This window comes from Bombina bombina, chromosome 7 (assembly GCF_027579735.1).
Source record: "Bombina bombina isolate aBomBom1 chromosome 7, aBomBom1.pri, whole genome shotgun sequence".
NCBI classification, from domain to species: Eukaryota; Metazoa; Chordata; class Amphibia; order Anura; family Bombinatoridae; genus Bombina; species Bombina bombina.
In genome coordinates, this window is record NC_069505.1 from 589,468,723 (window position 1) to 589,488,554 (window position 19,832).

Genomic DNA, 19,832 nt, shown 5'->3' on the forward strand with positions numbered 1-19,832 from the left:
GTAGTTTAGGTTTTTTTTAGTGTTAGTTTTTTTTATTTTGGGGGGTTTGGTGGGTGAGGGGTTTTACCATTAGGGGGGACTTTGTTTATTTTTAATGTAAAAGAGCTGTTTAACTTAGGACAATGCCCTACAAAAAGCCTTTTTAAGGGCTATTGGTAGTTTAGCATTAGATTAGGGGGTGTTTTTATTTTGTGGGGGCTTTATTATTTTCATAGGGATTAGGTTTAATTTTTTTATTTTGGATAATGTGTTTATTATTTTTTGTAATGTTAGCCTTTTTTATTTTCTGTAAAGTTAGATTAAGGTAATGTCATTTTTTTTTTATTTTTTATAGTAATGTAGTTTATTTTTAGCATAATTAAGGGGTTAATTTAGAGGTGTTAGGTTAGGTTAGGGGGCTTAGTCATTAAATTAGTTTTTTGCGTTGTGGGGGTTGGCGGTGTAGGAGTTAATAGGTAAATTAGGTTTCATGCAATGTGGGGGGTTTGCGGTTTAGTGGTTAATAGATGTATTAGGTAGGTTGCGATGTTGGGGTTTGCAGATTTAAGGGTTAATAATTGTATAATTTAGTTTGTTTTTTTTCTTAATACTTCTTGCGTGCAGTTAGTTTATTGTTTTCTTAATACTTTGTACGGGCGGTTCGTTTTTTTTTTAAAATACTTATTGCGGTCGGTATTTTTTTTTTAATACTTATTGTGTGCAGGTTAGGTTTTTTTTTTTTTTGTAATGCTCTATTTGCCTTCACTGCATCACGGTGGATTTCGGAAATGGCAGGGTGGTGAAAGATCACCACCCTACCATTTCCTGGAATCCACCTGGATGCAGCTTCACTGCGTCCAGGTGAATTCTTTTGGCTGTTAACCTAAGGTCAGCAAAACAATGTTGCGATAGATTCCTCTAATTTTCCCGTTTACAGGAATCCAAGGCTATTTATATTTTACAATATTATTTTTACTTTCAGTTTCTTCTTTAATCGTATTGGTTGCAAAGTGGATGCTTGACCTATATATAATTAATTCTCCTTTACCCTAGGGGAATCCCAACCCTAACTATATATAAGACTCACAGAGGCTTTTCATTCTAAGTGCAGTAAAGACAGATTTGGGATCACCTCGTTAGAACTGATAAGGTATTTATTTTTATCTCTTATATATGCAATAATGTGTAAATAATGTGTATCCCTTTTCTCCTAGAAATCAGTAGCTGTGGTCAAAAAGTGTGAATAGCAATATTACATTTAAAGGGACATAATATATTGAGCACTACATTGAAATGAAGTTCCATTTTTGTTAGTAATATTGGCATTGTTTTGCAATGAAAAGCATCTTGAGTATGTTTACCTGATCATCTCTGTAGGTTCAGTGATGGGACAGATATAAATTAATTCATGGACTAAGCAATGAGTAGACAGCATGTAGCAGGGACAGGATTCTGAAGTGTAGAGTATGCTCTCTGGGGGTTTATGGAAAAAAACATTATTTGTATACTTAAAGGAACATAAACACCTTGCAGTTAGAAGATTGCAGGCTTGCACAAAATTGACATACTAGATTATGAAATATTTTTTAATTCATTAACACTTTTTGTCTTCTGTTTGATTTTCAATACTCAAACTTCACTTACCATGCGCCTTATTTGGAGGAGCCAGTCCAGACTTGATACTGTAGTAAACAAGACAAGCCAGTGTCATTAGAGCATATTGTCATTGAACTATTGCTTATATTTTTCACCACTGTTAAGGTATTAATCATATAGATAAAGTCAGCTCCGAAGTGAGCTATTGACAAGAAACACATGTGTGCAACCACCAATCAGCAGCTAGGTCCCAGTAGTGCATTGCAGCTACCAAGCCTACCTAGGCATACAAAGAATATTGCAAGGAAGCATTGCGCTCACGAGAGTGCACTTCCATAGGCTCCAATGGCAGCTTTGTTCTCATGCTGCAAGATAGCATGAGAAGTAGCGCAGGTAAATGGGTAAGTCATGCAGCGATGGGTAGCAAATATAAATATATATGTATATAAAGCATATAGATATAGGGGCCGATTTAACAATGTACAGCGGATAATGTACGCTGTCGGCATTTATCATTGCACAAGCATTTCTAGTGAAATGCTTGTGCAATGCCGCTTCCTGCGCATTCCCAAGCAGAGGGTGTCAATCAACCCAATTGTATCCGATCGGGCTGATTGCTATCCGCCGCCGCCTCCGAGCTGGCAGACGAGTTAAGGAGCAGCGGTCTTATGACCGCTGCTTCTTAACTCCTGTTTCCGGCAAGCCTCAAGGCTCACGCAGAAACAGGTGCATTTGGATGCCTTCGGGCCTTGATAAATCAGCCCCCTACTGTATATTTACTGGGAACACACAGTTCCCATAGACCGCAATGTAAAAGCACCTTTTTCAATGCCTTTTTTTTTTTTTCAAAACATCCCACACCCGCTCGATCTAACCCCTAAAAGCTGCTTAGTGCAGTTTTTTATTTTACATTCTTTTTTCTTTTCAAAAAAACACTACACACATTTTTGGGGGGCAGTTCAGTCACATTTTAAAAATGAAATAGATATCTGACCTCTGGTTAATCGTTTGAGCACTAATTACTACCGTGAGCTTGCGGTAGCATTAACCAGCCACTTGTAATGGCTGGTTAGTTATCACGCTCCAGTAAACGGGCGAATTTACCCATTTGCGGGCGCATGATAAATGATTACTCCACTTGTAATTGGGCCCTTAGTGTCTCACAAGCAAAAACAACAAGCCATCAGGACCACATTACCATTAAATATAATGGCTCAGGAGATACGACCTCTGATTAGTCGTATTGCTGACACCTTAAATAAAAGTAAAAAAAAAACAAGGCCAGCAGGACACTACAAAATAGGGTCATTTTTCTAAAAAGGTAGATACATAGAAATACATTACTTTCTATATCAGAGAGGGATTTCAGCACTCTTTTTATTATCAAAGTAAAAAAATATTTATTAATAATTTGTTGTCATTTGCATTCTCTGTTTTAGAAACATGCATATTCCTAAAAAGCACCAAGGGGCCGATTTATTATATGGGGGCCGGACTGGGACCAAAAAAAGGCCCAGGCATTTTAGGGCAAAGAGGCCCCCCCCCCTTCGCTCACCATTTCTCATTTAACCGTACTTTAGGTAGGGTGTCCGACCTTAGCTGGTGCAGCAGAAACCTAGAAACTGATTTCTTAGTTGAGGAATGCTACATATTAAATAATTGTTACATAAATATGTTTTTTTTTCAATATAACATGTTTGTAGAACATCTTCTCTATAGCATACATGTCTGAGTGAAGCCATAGCTAAAATGACATTCCACTAAACCAAAAATTTCTCTTTACACAAAAAAATATTTGCACAAATAAAAAAGTAAAGAGTAGATCATTTAAACAGTATTTTATACTGCATGGAATAGAGTTTCTTGGGCCTAGGTAGCGTAAATATTTCCTTGTAAACAATCTTATACATAATATAAATTATATGTCCATTTAACTTGGAATAGGACAGCATAACTTCTTGAAATATTGTACAGATTGGGCTCAGTGGAAGCTGGTGGGTTTTGAAGATGGTGGGGCACTGAGACCAACCAGGACCCCCCCCCCACACACACACACACACACCTTCTATGCCCCTCCCCCACCATTTTTGTTATTGCCATATATATTTCTCTCAATTACACACAGATAACTAATAAAACACATATAACTCATAAAAAATACATACAGCTATGGAAATAAGACTGTAAAATAAATTATGTCTTGGGACTTTAAAATGTATACTGTCTGAATTTATATTTCATATGGGGTAGGTAGACAGTTTAGAAATATGTCACTTTTAATTTGTGAATATTTTTCATGTGCTGCATAAATATCATAATTTTATTAAAACAAAACTGTATCAGTTGTGCAAAATTTGCACAACCTTTTTTTTATAACTCCTTTTACACATTCACTGATGTTCTTGAGAAACACAATGATCTACTGACACAAAAATTCCTGTAAGCAACTTTTTTCAAATAAACACATATGGAAAATGGTACAAACAATATACAGGTAGCCCTCAGTTTACGCCGGGGTTAGGTTCCAGAAGGAATGGTTGTAAATCGAAACCATTGTAAATTGAAACCCAGTTTATAATGTAAGTCAATGGGAAGTGAAATGAAGACTTTAAATGCTAAACAGCATTATAAACCTAATAAAATAATCACACAACACAGACTATATAATTAAACTAAGTTAAATGATCAAAAACATTTGCTAAACAGCATTATAAACCTAATAAAATAATCACACAACACAGACTTCACTTGCATTTTTCTGAAAACAGTTCTTTCTATGCATTCCAATCTGGACTGATTTATAGACAGGAAGATCTTGTTCCCTTGAAATCTGCTTGATAGCTCAGGTCTGGTTAAACTGATTAATTTCATCTTGCTTGGCTTTGCTGCAACACAAGCGGACAGCCACACCTACTGGCTATTTTAATCAATGCACTGCTTCTCAATGTTTTTCAAAAGCAGTCACATGACTGGAAAAAAAGGTTGTTATTTTGAAACGGTGTAAATCGAACCGTTGTAAAACGAGGGCCACCTGTATTGTTTTTGTTTGTTTTTAATATATTGAAGATTATGGAGGACAATATTTTATCAACTGACAATCAGTACATTATCAAATCTTACATTATGGTAAACTGCAGAAATGCAGCAGTATTTAAGCCACTATAATAAAAATGATAGGAGCACATACCAGTTGTATTATATATAGAGACAGCAACAACTTATCTGCTACAGTTCTCTGCCAGTTTTATTTTACAGATTTTATATATATATATATATATATATATATATATACACACTCAATATTGTAGTATAAAACTAAGGTAACAGAGATAACATAAGTGGTAAATGTCACAATAGGTGGTTTGGACCATAACAATATACATTATCCCTGCTTTGTGTAGCTTTAAGCCTGGTCAGTTTATAGTTTTATTGCCTTTAGTGTTGCAGCCGCTTGCAGTGGGTGTACACAAAGCCATCACTGATTTATGGAATATATAAATGTCCACAGCACTGTATCATTCAAAATATTTTATTCTCTGTACATAACAGGTACTCAAACAGCGACGTTTCGAGTGTTGCCACTCTTACTCATGCATGAGTAAGAGTGGCAACACTCGAAACGTTGCTGTTTGAGAATAAAATATTTTGAATGATACAGTGCTGTGGACATTTATATATTCACTATTGGAATTGGGGAGATTTGGCAGGACCCTGTCTTCACGAGCACTGCACTCCTGAGTTGCTGTACTAATCGTTGTACATATCACTGATTTATGGGTTTGTCGGGTGAACATTTAGACATGTAATAAAGATGACATTGTCAGAATTTAGAAGCTTACAAAGGTCTTCTGCACACTGATGCTGTCAGACGCTTGGAAGATCACATGACCTATTGAGTCATCCATTACCGGCCCCCCACCTAACCACATCATTATTACCTTAACACTTTACAAATAAAAGAGCCATACACGTAAATCGTGGTATAAAATTCTGGCCACAGCCTGTTTATTAATTTAACATAAACTTAAATAGCAACATAAATAAACAAAGTGCCAATAATAAAACAACAAAACCCAACTATCAATGCACTAGCATCACTGTACATCCCTTTTTTAACCCACCCTAAGGGTTAAACCATCATCACCACCACCAGATCAGGCCGTCTTTTTTCCTCAGGACTTCGCAAGGCGCTAAGTCCGTTCCATCCACCTAATACCAGCTCCAAGGGACCCCGTGCTCAAGGAGCCAATTACCTAGCTCTCCCCACCCCTTGGGAGGCTAACCACCAGCCACTTTTTGCCTTGGTCTGACAATTGATGATGCTAGCACACCGCCCAGTCCCTAGGCCGTGACATTTTCCCAATCCTACGAACTTTAGCATTACACTGGGGAGGGAGGGACAATCTTCGGGAGCTGCTTCTGCGACCAGGTGAGTTGAGGAACTGCCCAGCCGCGCCCTATTCTCGACGCCACTTCCTTCCTGAGGCTCCGCCCACCAACCAGGGCCTTCTCCTCCCATCCATCAACGGGCCCCTCCTCCTACGTCCCTTACGCTTCCGGGGCCCCACCATGACCTATTGAGTTGTCCATTACCGGCCCCCCACTTAACCACATCATTATTACCTTAACACTTTACAAATAAAAGAGCCATACACGTAAATCGTGGTATAAAATTCTGGCCACAGCCTGTTTATTAATTTAACATAAACTTAAATAACAACATAAATAAACGAAGTACAATAATAAAACAACAAAACCCAACTATCAATGCGCTAGCATCACTGTACATCCCTTTTTTAACCCACCCCAAGGGTTAAACCATCATCACCACCACCAGACCAGGCCGTCTTTTTTCTCAGGACTTTTCAAGGCGCCAAGTCCATTCCATCCACCTAATACCAGCTCCAAGGGACCCCGTGCCCAAGGAGCCAATTACCTAGCTCTCCCTACCCCTTGGGAGGCTAACCACCAGCCACTTTTTGCCTTGGTCTGACAATTGATGATGCTAGCACACCGCCAAAAACTGGGAAGTCACCTCTTCCCCAGTTCCGCCACCAATCACATCAGCAATTGGAGTCTCTTCCGAATGGCCAGAATGAAAAGCCGTACTCCGAATTCGTTCAGGTGAACTCCGTCCTGTAGATAAAATTCCCCTTCCTCCACATCCTCTAAGTCCTCATGATGGACCACTGCCCCACTAATCTTCTTCATGAAGGCTGCAATCAATTTGTTCACTTTCCGTCTGCTGTTATCCAACCTACTTTGATCCCATGCCGCTCTCCAATGTAATCACGGGACCATTGTGAACCATACGATCACCAATCCAGGAAATAAGTCTCGTAATCTTGACATATCCCTCTTAATTCTCCTGACCAGTTCTTTTTGTGGCAGGGAACCCAGGTCATTGCCCCCGGCATGAATCACCAACACATCGGAACGGGGGAATTGCTTGGCATAACCAACGATGGAAAACACAACCTGATCCCATTGCATGCCCCGAATCCCGAACCACCGAAGAACCACTTTCTCTTTTGGTAAACCTAGCTGCAAGCCGTCTTCCTTGGACCCTGCCGCCCTTCGAGCCCAATAAATGAAAGAGTGGCCCACCAACCAGACCTGCAGCGGCTCTGAGACAAATATGGGGAGGGGGTGAGAAAACATGTGATTAGAGCAACAGATGAGGACAGACGTAAGCCCGGTAACACTTGGATGACCATCTCCCCATCCCTTTTACCACCTCCTCCCCCAATCCCAGAGCGGCAGCCTCAGTTGCTGTGCCTATTCTAAAGGAATGCGAGCCAAATTCCCTCGGATTGCATCCCACCATGCCCAACACCCTAGCCAAAACTGCCCGAAATTGATATTGCGATAAAGCCCAGTTATCTTTATGCAACAGCAATGACCCTCCCACATTCGGTCTTACTGCCAAAAACTCTCGCATTGCCCTACACGGACACAACTCCACTCCCGTGGGATACAACTTCACCGTTTTGCCCTTTCCTCCTTGATCGGTCTTTGACCGCCTTAAAAATATGGACACATGAGAGTCCGTCACCCCGACATAATAAATACCCACTCCACCTTGCGCACTCCTCGAGCAACTTATCAGTTCTGAAATCCGGAATGCTCCGAAAAAGGCCAAAGCAAAGGCCGTTTGAAAAAGTCTTGTCTCATACTCGGATGTACACACCGCCTTCAGCACTCTCCAAAGGTGCGACAACAGGGGAAAAGAAATCGGCCATCTACTATCTGTCCCACTTCCACTTTTCCTCAAACCCTTCAAAATTTGCCAGACACAAAACATTTTGGTGATAACAACCACCCCCAGCAACTTAAATCGGAAGGCCAAAGACGTCAGCCGTTTTTCAATAGCGGAGGGAGACAACCTGCACCCCTTCCACTGCCATATCCATCTCAACAAAAGATCCTGACACCCTCGCTCACCCTCCGTGATTTCCTGCTGAATTACAAAGACTCCCACTCTCTCCAAATCTTTGCGTATACTCTCCAAGAACTCAGAGCCAATGAAGATCTTACCACATTGGCCAATCCCCCGAGCCAAGGCTCCATAAATGTTCTGGAACTTCATTCCCCCATTTGTCTGCCAACGGAGCCAGCTCCCGAAAATGCTGCCACTGAAAAAGAGAGAGTGCGTCAGCGACCGAGTTCTGTACCCCAGGTATATGCTTTGCCCTGACCAAGATATTCAACCTCATACACTGCAGCACAAACACCCTCAACAGCCGGATCACCGGAGGAGAAGATGATGACAAACCATTAATTGCCGCCACGACACCCATGTTGTTGGTGAACAACAGGAGCGACTTGTCCCGTAGTTCATCGTTAAAAACAAACAAGGCTACCAAAATAGGAAAGAATTCTAGAAATACCAAGTTCGTTATCACCTCACTCTCAATCCACTCCGCTGGTCATGCTGCCGTGCACCATTCGTTGCCAAAAATTGCACCAAAACCTTTACTCCCTGCGGCATCCGTCATTAGCCCAAGCTCTTCACCCGATACTCTGGGTGGCTGAATCAAAGCGGCTCCATTGAAATTTTCTAGAAAAACTTTCCATACCTTGAGATCTTTTTAATGGGCAAAGTTAGCCGTATGAAATGATGCGGCTGTTTAATGCCCGCTGTTGCCAATGATAACCTGCGACAAAAAACCCTACCCACTGGGATGATACGGCATGCGAAGATTAATTTGCCGATCAGGGACTGCATGTCTACTAGATGCACTTTTGAAGCTGACAAGAAACGCAAGATAACTTCCACTAGATCCTGCACCTTATCAACAGGAAGGCTGCATTCCATCAACCTCGAGTCAATAGTAATGCCTAGAAAACTCAGCATTGTCACTGGTCCCTCTCGATGGGTACCCCAAAGTCCTCCGCCACTCAGTAAAAAACATCTCACAACACTTCGCAAACTGTGGTACCTGCAGGACCCATGAATAGAAAATCGTCCAGGTAATGTACCACTGACGAAAATCCAGCCCGCACCTTGACCACCCACTCCACAAAGGTGCTAAAACTCTCAAAGAATGCACATGAGATGGAACACCCCATGGGTAAACACAGGTCAACAAACACCTTTCCTTCAAAACAACAACCAAGCATCTTGTGCGAAATCGGGTGCACTGGGAGTAACCGGAAAGCCGATTCAATGTCAACTTTTGCCAACAGCGCGCCACATCCTGCAGCCTTGACTATAGCAACCGCTGAGTCAAATGAGGCATATTTTACCGATGCCAGCTCAGGTGGGATCCCATCATTCACCGAACTACCCTTCGGGACGGATAAGTGATGGATCAGCCTAAATTTTCCAGGATCCTTTTTTGGGACCACTCCTAACGGAGATAGCCATAATCCTGGAAAAGGCAAGGAGTCAAAAGGCACCGCCATCCTGCCCAGCTTAACCTCCTTACAAAGTTTTTCTTTAACCACTTGCGGCCACTCCCTAGCCGATTTCAAATTCCCAGCAAAATGGTCAGAACCTCCAACCGATGGGATAATGAAACCAAACCTAAAGCCATGTAATAACCTTTTTCCCTACAGCCCCAGTTACTGGCGTAATGACCTAGCCAGGGCTCCATCTTTTCCACCCTGATTGGGGACACCCCCTTCCTTAGGGAGCTCGGCTCTCCCCCCAACTTTTCCTTTTCTGAAACACTTCGCAAAGGCATGGGCCCCACCACACCCCGAGCACTCGTGCCGGAACTTACAAGAAGCTCCCCATTTACACTGCCCCTCATTGTATGCAAAGCAGCGACCTTTTCTGCCCGCGGATTGCGAAGTGGAAGTAGATGTGGCCGGACTGCCGGCCCCTGACCGAAAGGACTGCACTGATCTTAGCGGAGTCATGATTTTTAGCCAAAGCCCCATGTCCCGGTCATCCCACCTCATTGTAGGCTTTACTGCCAGCCTCTGATGAAACTGTTCGTCGTATGTCTACCACGCCATACCCCCGTATGTTCGCTGGGCTGCAGCGACCTCGTCTAGATAACAGGACATAGAAGCCCCCTGTTCCGGAAACCTCTCTGCCATAACACTAGCGTAAATTACGAAAGCTTGAAACCAGTTGGAAAAGGTTTTTGGTAGCTTCCTATATCGCTTCTTTCTCTCATCTTCTTCCTTTTTAACGCTGTCTTTCTTGGAATCATCAGCTACTTCAAAAGACTGTTCCAAAGGGAGCAAAGAGAACAATTCTATATATTCCCTGGACCAGATCCTACCCCTAACCTCTTTTGTCAGATGCAATCCTAACGGACCAATTGAGCATAGGCATGACTGAGCCATGGCTGTATCCACCACTCGAAGCTTCAAGGGTTCAGCCCTCTCCTGTTGCGCCACTGAAGGAACATTCGCTAACACTGACACATCGCTGCCGACCGTGACGGTCGTTTGAGGCCCCACATTGGGCCTAGCCATGTCCGCCATAGGCCCTTCTGCCCCATTAGGGACCCATGCCTTCTCAAGCAGCGGCTGTGGACTCGCGGGGACAGCTGAAGTCTCAACTGAACGCAACAGCGCCCTCAACCCTTCAACCAACTGTATGGACACTTTATCACTACTGGCACTCGCACCCCTCAACTGTAACAAAGAAAAATTCTCACCTGCTAACGCCATCACCGCCGGCGCCTCCGACTGAGGTAGTCCCCCACACTGTGATCATCTCACCACTGGGTCACGTTCTGTTGAAACTCTGCTCTCTTGATGAACCTGTAATATATCAACTGCATGATCCCTTGCAAATAGTACCGTATTGTTTTTTGGTACTGTATCACTTATCCGCCTTACCGTGCTCCTCCCCCGCTCCCTGGCAAAACCTTTACCCACAATACTGTTTTGTGCCACGATGCTCCCTTTCTTTGTCTGACTTCCCCTTCCAATGCTGGCCTTATTGGCCGTACCTCCCCTGTGTCCCAGAGACCTCTTCCCCAAACCTCTACTCCTAACCACTGCCTCAACCTGGTGTAAAACATGCCCCTCCCTCTCCCCTACCCCCCTGCCCCTTTGTGTGTAACCACCTACCACTCTTATCCCAGAGGGCTGTTCTATGGATGCGTCTTCCCCCCGTGTCCAGCTGTATAGTGTCCGTCCATGATTCTGCTAGGCAGAAAGGCTCGTCCTCGCTGTCGTCCCGGTATTCTCTACCTTGTAACCTGGACACCATTGCATCTATTAAAGACATAACTTGATTAATACCCCCAGCCAACCTTCCCCCGGGTGCTTGCCCCACATTCAGCCCATCAACAGTTCCCACATGGAAAATAATTCCCCTACCATGTTCCTGCCTACTTGCTCTGCGTCTATCCCCCCTAAGGTCCGGGGACGGGGGATCATGTCCTCCCCTTCTGATTCTTCTATGAGTACAGTACTGGGTCGGTATACACACTAGGGGGACCTTTTACCTTGCTGCCCCTCCCTCTCCCGCAACTCTTAAGGGGCCGGGATGCCCTGTGCCATTGTTGACCTGTTGCCGCACCCTTCCCCCTGCCTCCCCTTCTGGCCCTATCCCTTCCAAAATGTCCCTCCCCATTATTATTATCATCCTCCCCCTCCACGTTGTCAGGGAATAATATTGGGCTTTCTCCCCTCCCCCCACTTTCTTCAAAGCCGTCCGCATTTTTTGTGGCTCTGCCCGCTATGTCACCCCTTGCATCCTTTTGCCATCCTCTCCCCACCTCCTCCTCGCAAGCAGCAGTGATCACCCTGAGCTGCCCCGCCCTATGCTCCCCCCGCTGGATAACCTCCCCACTAGCCTCTATACGTTCCCGAGGTGGACCCGCCCATATGTCCTCCCCCCCCAAAGCCCTCTTTTTTAATTGTAATAATGGCCCCGTCGGGCCGTGCGGACTATTTCCCATATTTCTAACCTGCCTGTGACCTTGCGCCCCCGCTATGTCCCCCTCCTGCTGGCTGCCCGCCTCACTAACCAATGTAGTGTTCCTATGCTGATCCGCCCCTATCCCTTTTCCCGCCACAGCGTTATCCCCCCTGATAGTGAAGGCTCCACTGGGCCGTGAGCATGCCCCTTTGACATACCTCCTGAGGGCCTGTGGCCTTGTTCCTCCACCTCTGCCTCTACCACAAGAAACCGCTGGGCGTCCCCCACTGCCCCCGCCTCCTGGGCCACCGCCACACTCCCCGACTTCTTACCCGGTCTCGCCTCCCTGCTTGGACTCCGCATGCGTCGTGTACCTTGAGGCCTCTGCTCCGGGCTGAGCTGATTGGGAGGCCGTGTCTCGCACCGGTCTGGATTTTGGAGCCGCTGCGTCCTCTTCCATTCCGTCTTCCTCGTCGCCCAGCAGCCTGTCGATCCGATCCTGTATCCAAGAAGAGCCTTTCTCCACCGCTGCCGACTGGATCCTCGCCAACAAGTCTTCGATTTCCATCTTCAATCTCTGGGACTTCTTCCGCAGGACAATCTTCGGGAGCTGCTTCTGCAACCAGGTGAGTTCAGGAACTGCCCAGCCGCGCCCTATTCTCGACGCCACTTCCTTCCTGAGGCTCCGCCCACCGACCGGGGCCTTCTCCTCCCATCCGGTCAACGGGCCCCTCCTCCTACGTCCCTTACGCTTCCGGGGCCCCACCAGGACCCTCTCCTGGTGTTGCATAAAAAATTATTCCCCCGTGGCCAGACGTTTCCCCTGCACTTTGGTACTTCCTTCCTATATTCACTTATTCAGTTTCTTAATGTCATCATCAGTACATGCCCGGGCTGCAGTCACCCCACCAGATAACCAGTGTCCTGCTCTATTAACTGTTTATTTCCAAGCTGCAGAGCACACAAGACAATGCCCAGCAATCTATTCGTTTTTTTGTTAGCATTAATAATCCTGTAGCTATAATTTCTCATAGCCATATGCAAACTGAATATTAACCCTTAGATGTTAAGGGACCATAACACATGGGTAGTAGATGGGTTCACTAGAGGAGAGAAGTTACCACAAGTACAGAAATTGATTCATTTTGGTTTTGTACATAACGGGCAGTTTCCTGCACCGACACGCAGCATCTGGTAACTGCACATACAGACCTGCCAGGTTTGCCTTCATTTGCAAATTATGGAGACACAGAAAATGTTGGTTTTCATCTGGATTCCACGTGCAGTTACCAGATGCTGCATATCACTGCAGGACACTGTCGGTTGTGTACAAAAAACAAAGTAACTTAAGTAAGTATATCTCTGCTATATCCGGGAGAAGGTCCTGTGATCTTGTAAGCATCTGACACCATCAGCGTGCACACTACAAATACCGTTTATATGTATTTAAATTGTCCCGCCATACCAGAACAAAACACAATGGCTCACAGTCGAATCATTATTAAAATGGAGAAATAGAGATCTCACCTGTGACGGCTGCCTGGTGCCCTGTGCGGCCGCACAGCTTGCACACCCTAAAGGCTGACCCTGCTAAGAGCCACTGATTAGTTTGAGATTGAGTCACAGTGAAGTTGAGCAATCTGTGCGGTTATAGGGGGCGGGGCTAAAGTAATCTGCAGCCCACCGGGCAAATGCCCGGTATGCCCTATGGTCAGTCCGGGCCCAGGGGCGGACATGATTCGCTGTTGTGAATCATGTCCGCCCAACATAGATAAATGCAGACAGTATACGCTGACTGTCGGCATTAATCATTGCAGAAGCATTTCTTGTGAACTGCTGGTGCAATTCCACCCCCTGCAAATTTGAGGCCAATCAGCCGCTAGCAGGGAGTGTCAATATTCCTAATCGTATCGGGATGATTGCAGTCTGCCACCTCAGAGTTGACGGACGAGTTAAGGAGCAGCGCTCTTACAAACGCTGCTTCTTAACTCCTGATTCTGGCGAGCCAGAAGGCTCGTGCAGAATGAGCAGCATACACTGCTTAATAAATGGGCCCTGAATTGTGAACACATATCTATTCATATTCGACAAACTTAACTTTTTTCTAGGGTCTGTATCATGTAATAAGAGTTTTTTTCTAATTTACTTCTGTTATCAATTGTACTTCATTCTTTTGGTATCCTTTGTTGAAGGAGCAGCGATGCTCTACTGGGAGCTAGCTGAACACATTGTTAAGCCAGTCCCAAGAGGCGTATATATGGAGCTACCAATCACCATGTAGCTCCTAGCTCAAGCACATGAAGCAAAGTTGATATTAGCTGTTTAATATTGTATGTTCTATCTAAATCATGAAATAAAAAAATCTTGGTTTTATGTCCCTTTAATAAGGGTGAGTTTAATTTAAACAACTAAAAAATATTTTAAATGACTCCCTAAAAGACAGCACTCAAGGTGGCCCTCAGAACAGAGAGCCAATCGGAGTGGGAGGGAGCTTTAACCCTGCAGAGGTGGAGAGCCTGCAGTTAGGCTGCTAGGGGGAGGAACTTGGTGGGGAGGGAGTTTGGACCACAAGTAGCGAAACCAAGGTCAGTCAGTGATCTCTGAAAAGTGTAATTGTTTAGTGTCGCACTGGGTGGTGGTGTGAACATGTGAAAAGTGCCTTTTTTAAGTGATCTAAGTCAGGGTTCTTTAAACCAGTGTTTTTCAACCAGTGTGCCGTGGCACACTAGTGTGCCGTGAGAGATCCTCAGGTGTGCCGCGGCAGACTGACAACAGTGTGACATATTTTTTAAACTTGTTTGCTTGTTTTTTACTCCCAGTGCAGGGGTAGTTTGTAGGAGGCATGGCATAACAGCACAATGCATACAGTATGTTTTTGTGTGTATGTATGTGTGTGTATATATATATATATTAGGCTACAATGTGTGATTTTTTAATGTAAAAAAGTGTGCCACGGCAAAAAAAAGGTTAAAAATCACTGCTTTAAACCACGGGTTGGGAACCATTACTGGGTCGTAAGACCATGTTTACTGGGACATGACCTGTGTGTGTGCTGTAGGAGTGTGTGTGTTGTATGAGAGTGTGTGCAGTGTGTGTTTGTGTTGTATGAGTGTGTGTGTGTTGTATGAGAGTGTGTGTTTGTGTTGTATGAGTGTGTGTGTGTGTGTTGTATGACAGTGTGTGTGTTCTATGAGTGTGTGTGTGCTGTATGAAAGTGTGTGGTGTGTGTTGTATAAGAGTGTATGTGTGTTGTATGAAAATTTATTTAGCATGTGTGTGTGTGTTGTATGAGGGTGTGTGGTGTGTGTGTGTATTGAATGAGAGCGAGTGTAGTATGAGATTGTGTGGTATTAGCGTGCTATATGAGAGTGTGTGTTGTATGAGACTGTGTGTGTTCTATGAGTGTGTGTGTACTGTATGAAAGTGTGTGGTGTGTGTTTATGTTGTATGAGAGTGTGTGTTGTAAGAGTGTGAGTGTAGTATGAGATTGTGTGGTATTAGCGTGCTATTTAAGAGTGTTTGTGTGTGTTGTATGAGAGTGTGTGTGTTCTATGAGTGTGTGTGTGCTGTATTAAAGTGTGTGGTGTGTGTTTGTGTTGTATGAGTGTGTGTGTGTGTGTGTTGTATGAGTGTGAGTGTAGTATGAGATTGTGTGGTATTAGCGTGCTATATGAGAGTTTTTGTGTGTGTTGTATGAGAGTGTGTGTGTTCTATGAGTGTGTGTGTGCTGTATGAGAGTGTGTGTTTGTGTTGTATGAGTGTGTGTGTGTGTGTTGTATGAGACTGTGTGTGTTCTATGAGTGTGTGTGTGCTGTATGAAAGTGTGTGGTGTGTGTTTGTGTTGTATGAGTGTGTGTGTGTGTTGTATGAGTGTGAGTGTAGTATGAGATTGTGTGGTATTAGCGTGCTATATGAGAGTGTTTGTGTGTGTTGTATGAGAGTGTGTGTGTTCTATGAGTGTGTGTGTGCTGTATGAAAGTGTGTGGTGTGTGTTTGTGTTGTATGAGTGTGTGTGTGTGTGTTGTATGAGTGTGAGTGTAGTATGAGATTGTGTGGTATTAGCGTGCTATATGAGAGTGTTTGTGTGTGTTGTATCAGGAATATGCACACATTTTAGTCATTTTGCCAAAAATTGCAGCTAGCCTCAAAGGTATGTGTTGCCATGGCACTGGGTCTTGGGAAAAAAAGTTTGAAGAACTCTGATCTAAGTGCTCTTAGTCATGTCTAACTTTGAACACACAAATAATTATTTGGGAGCCATATATAATGATTTTACAACAGTGAAACCTAGTGGTCATGTTTATTTTTGAACTTATAATAGCTTTGAATTAGACAATTATACTTGTATTACGTATTCACTCAATGTTTTTGTAATTGTGCTCCCTACAGAGAGGCCGGAGTCCATCTTGAAAATTATTCCTTAGTTTTTCCTTACCCTGCTTCATCTAACATTGTGATTAGTTGAAACACTACATAACCTTGTTTGAATTTGAAGCTAATAGGCCACACCAAATATAAAGAGGTAAGTATATTTAAAGGGACAGTATACACTCATTTTCATATAACTGCATTTAAAGGGACAGTATACACTCATTTTCATAGACACTACTATAAAGAATAAGATGAACAGATACTGATATAAAAATCCAGTATAAAATGGTTTAAAAACGTACTTAGAAGCTTTCAGTTTAGCTCTGTTGAAAAGGTAGCTGGAAAGCCCACTGCAAGTGGGAAAATAAGACACTCCCCCCTCCCCCTTCTTTTGAATATGAAAAGACCCTTTACACAAACAGGAGCAAGATGGAGAAGGTAGCTGACGGTATTCTCATAAAACTTTGGGGCTTGGTTAGGAGTCTTAAAATCAGAGCAATGTTATTTAAAAATAAGCAAAATTATACATTTTTAAAAAAAAACTAACTTTATGGGCTTTATAAATAGATCATCTACAAAACATTTATGCAAAGAAAAAATGAGTGTATAATGGCCCTTTAAGAGGATTTTCAAAGGGTGTGTCTCAAGACTGCAAAGTTGGAAATGTAATTGCTTATAAACCATTAAATTTCTGCATACATATATTGTGCATGTTTATATAAAAATGACCTTAATGTACCCTTTTAAAAAACAATATAAAATTGGAGGGAATAAATACAAACAGATAACAAAATGAGAAGATAGAGAGTACAGAGGAGATCAGAAAATGGACAGAAGAAAGAAAGAAGATATTAGAGGGAACAGATCACAAGGATACATGGGAAAAAAATAAAGGGGAGCTAGGGGGAAAAGGAAGAAAATTGGAGAGGACACAACATAACAATGTAGGCGGTGGAGATATGAGACAAGGAAAGCAGATTTACTGGATATTAAAGGGAAATTAAACCCAATATTTTTCTTTCCTGATTCAGACAGAGAAAACAATTTTAAGCAACATTCCAATTTACTTCTATTATCTAATTTGCTTCATTCTTTAGATATCCGTTGTTGAAAAAATAGCAATGCACATGCCTGAGCCAATCACATGAGGCATCTTTGTACAGCCACCAATCAGCAGCCACAGAGCCTATTTAGATATGCTTTTCAGCAAAGGATATCAAGAGAATAAAGCAAATTAGATAATAGAAGTAAATTAGAAAGTTGCTTAAAACTGCATTCTCTTTCTAAATCATGAAATATTTTTTTTGGCTTCATGTCCCTTTAAGTAATAAGAAGCCAGAATGTAGATATTGTGCTCTAAATAGGAGGGTGAGAAAAAGGTTTGAAGAGTTGTAGTAAATGATACAGAGTATAAGAGTGAAGTAAAACAATATTGTAAGATGAAGAAGAGCAAAGCCTTCAAATGTCCTGCATTTTGTACAATGATCGTGATTTGGGAGCCCTTATTCACAAGTGTACCCCTAGTTGCTTTTCCTTTACTTTATATATACCCAGATCATGACCTAAACCCCACCCACATATATCTGTCCTTGCCCAAACAGCCCCAATCACACCAACAGATTGTCAAGCCACACCCCTTGGCAACTAGCCACTCCCCAAACTACCCAGACTCTATTCTCCTAACATTTAGTCTCACCCAGAAATGTAAAAGGGAGATGCGAGAGATTAAAGGGACAGTCTACCATAGAATTGTTATTGTTTTAAAAGATAGATAATCCCTTTATTACCCATTCCCCAGTTTTTCATAACCAACACAGTTATATTAATGTACTTTTTACCTTTGTGATTACCTTGTATCTAGGAACCTTCTTCCAGCCCCCTGATCACATGACTGTGACTGTTTATTATCTATTGTCTTAAATTTAGCATTGTATTGTGCTAGATCTTAAATAACCCCCTGTGCCTGAACACAGTGTTATCTATACAGTATGGCCCATGTGTACTTTCTGTCTCTTCGTGTTGAAAAGAGATTTAAAAGCATGTGATAAGAGGCAGCCCTCAAAAGGCTTAGACATTAGCATATGAGCCTACCTAGGTTTAGTTTAAACTAAGAATACCAAGAGAAAAAAGCAAATTTGATGATAAAAGTAAATTGGAAAGTCGATTAAAATTAAAAGTCCTATCTGAATAATGAAAGTTTAATTTATACTTGACTGTCCCTTTAATGGAAGAAACAGCAATGATAGGATGGCATGAGAAATTAGAAAGGAAACCTGTAGGGTCAGGTTAGTCGAGCAGTCGAGAATGCATGGTACATTATTTTGAGCCCGGAAACAAGCAATCAATAAAGGTGTGACGTTGTTGGTTGAAATGCACCCAATACTTAAATAGCACGCTCTAAACTTTCAATGGGAAGCAGCAGTATGGCGCTCATTGAGCTTGCATTACAAATCATTGGTTAAGTGTTGCACTTACTCACATGTAATCCTAAATATTTTAGCGCTTATCTATTGCTATTGTACATTCAATACCATGGAATGTATTGACCATGAATATTGTAGCGAGCATTATACCACAATACAACATATATATACTGTATGTATATATATATATATATATATATATATATATATATATATATATATATATATGGACCTGTAATTCATACTATTATTTCATATAATTTCTCCTTATAATCCCTATTATTGTGCCGTTCATTTTATTTTTGTTTATTAGGTATGGCAGGTGCACAGAATACTCACATTGCTAACAAGTTTGGGGAAGAAGTTTATATCGCTGTCGTTCACCCTAATGAACGTGAAGATCGGATTTACGTGGAGGCCGGTAAAATTCGGAATGTGGCTACAGACAAAGGGCCTGTGACTGTGAAAGTCTTTAACCCGTATTATGAGAATACGGAGCTGGTGGAACAGAGGACCATTCCATCTGATATGAGCGTCGTGATTGTGAAGTCTGGAACCGGAAGACCTAAAATTTCCCGTGTAATATATGGGAAATTATGGGATGTAGACCCTTATGATGAGGGCAAATAAAAAGGTTGCAGTTGTAAATGCCAATAACAATATCTATATAATATCTATATAATATCTATATAATATCTATACTGCCTTTATAAAAGTTCAAATTCAGGGCTAGATTACGAGTGGAGCGGTAGTTTGCACTCACTTGTTAATTCCGCTAGACGGAGGCTTTTGAAAGTAAAAGATGAAAGTAAACATTTTTTTGCACGAGCACTAACCCAATGCACACAAAAAATTGTATATATATATATATATATATATATATATATATATATATATATATATATGTATCTGTGTGTTTATATGTGCATATATGTCTGTAAACACTTATATACACATATGTACACACATATACACACATATATATATATATATATACATACATACTTACATATACATATTCAGACATGTATATCTATGTATCTCTATGTTTAAGCGCTTTGCCTTCCATTTTTTTTGTACACCTGGTACCTCATATCTTTGAACCCTTATAACTTTTTAATGTAATATTT

The 19,832-nt window shown here is 42.3% G+C and overlaps 1 long non-coding RNA gene across 1 annotated transcript; it reads left to right on the forward strand.

The window, feature by feature from the left end:
• Positions 1-1,094: 1,094 nt before the first annotated feature.
• Positions 1,095-19,541, forward strand: LOC128636128 (uncharacterized). Its single transcript, XR_008398668.1, has 3 exons — positions 1,095-1,129; positions 16,298-16,430; positions 19,016-19,541. It is a non-coding gene; the product is annotated as an uncharacterized LOC128636128 (long non-coding RNA).
• Positions 19,542-19,832: the final 291 nt, after the last annotated feature.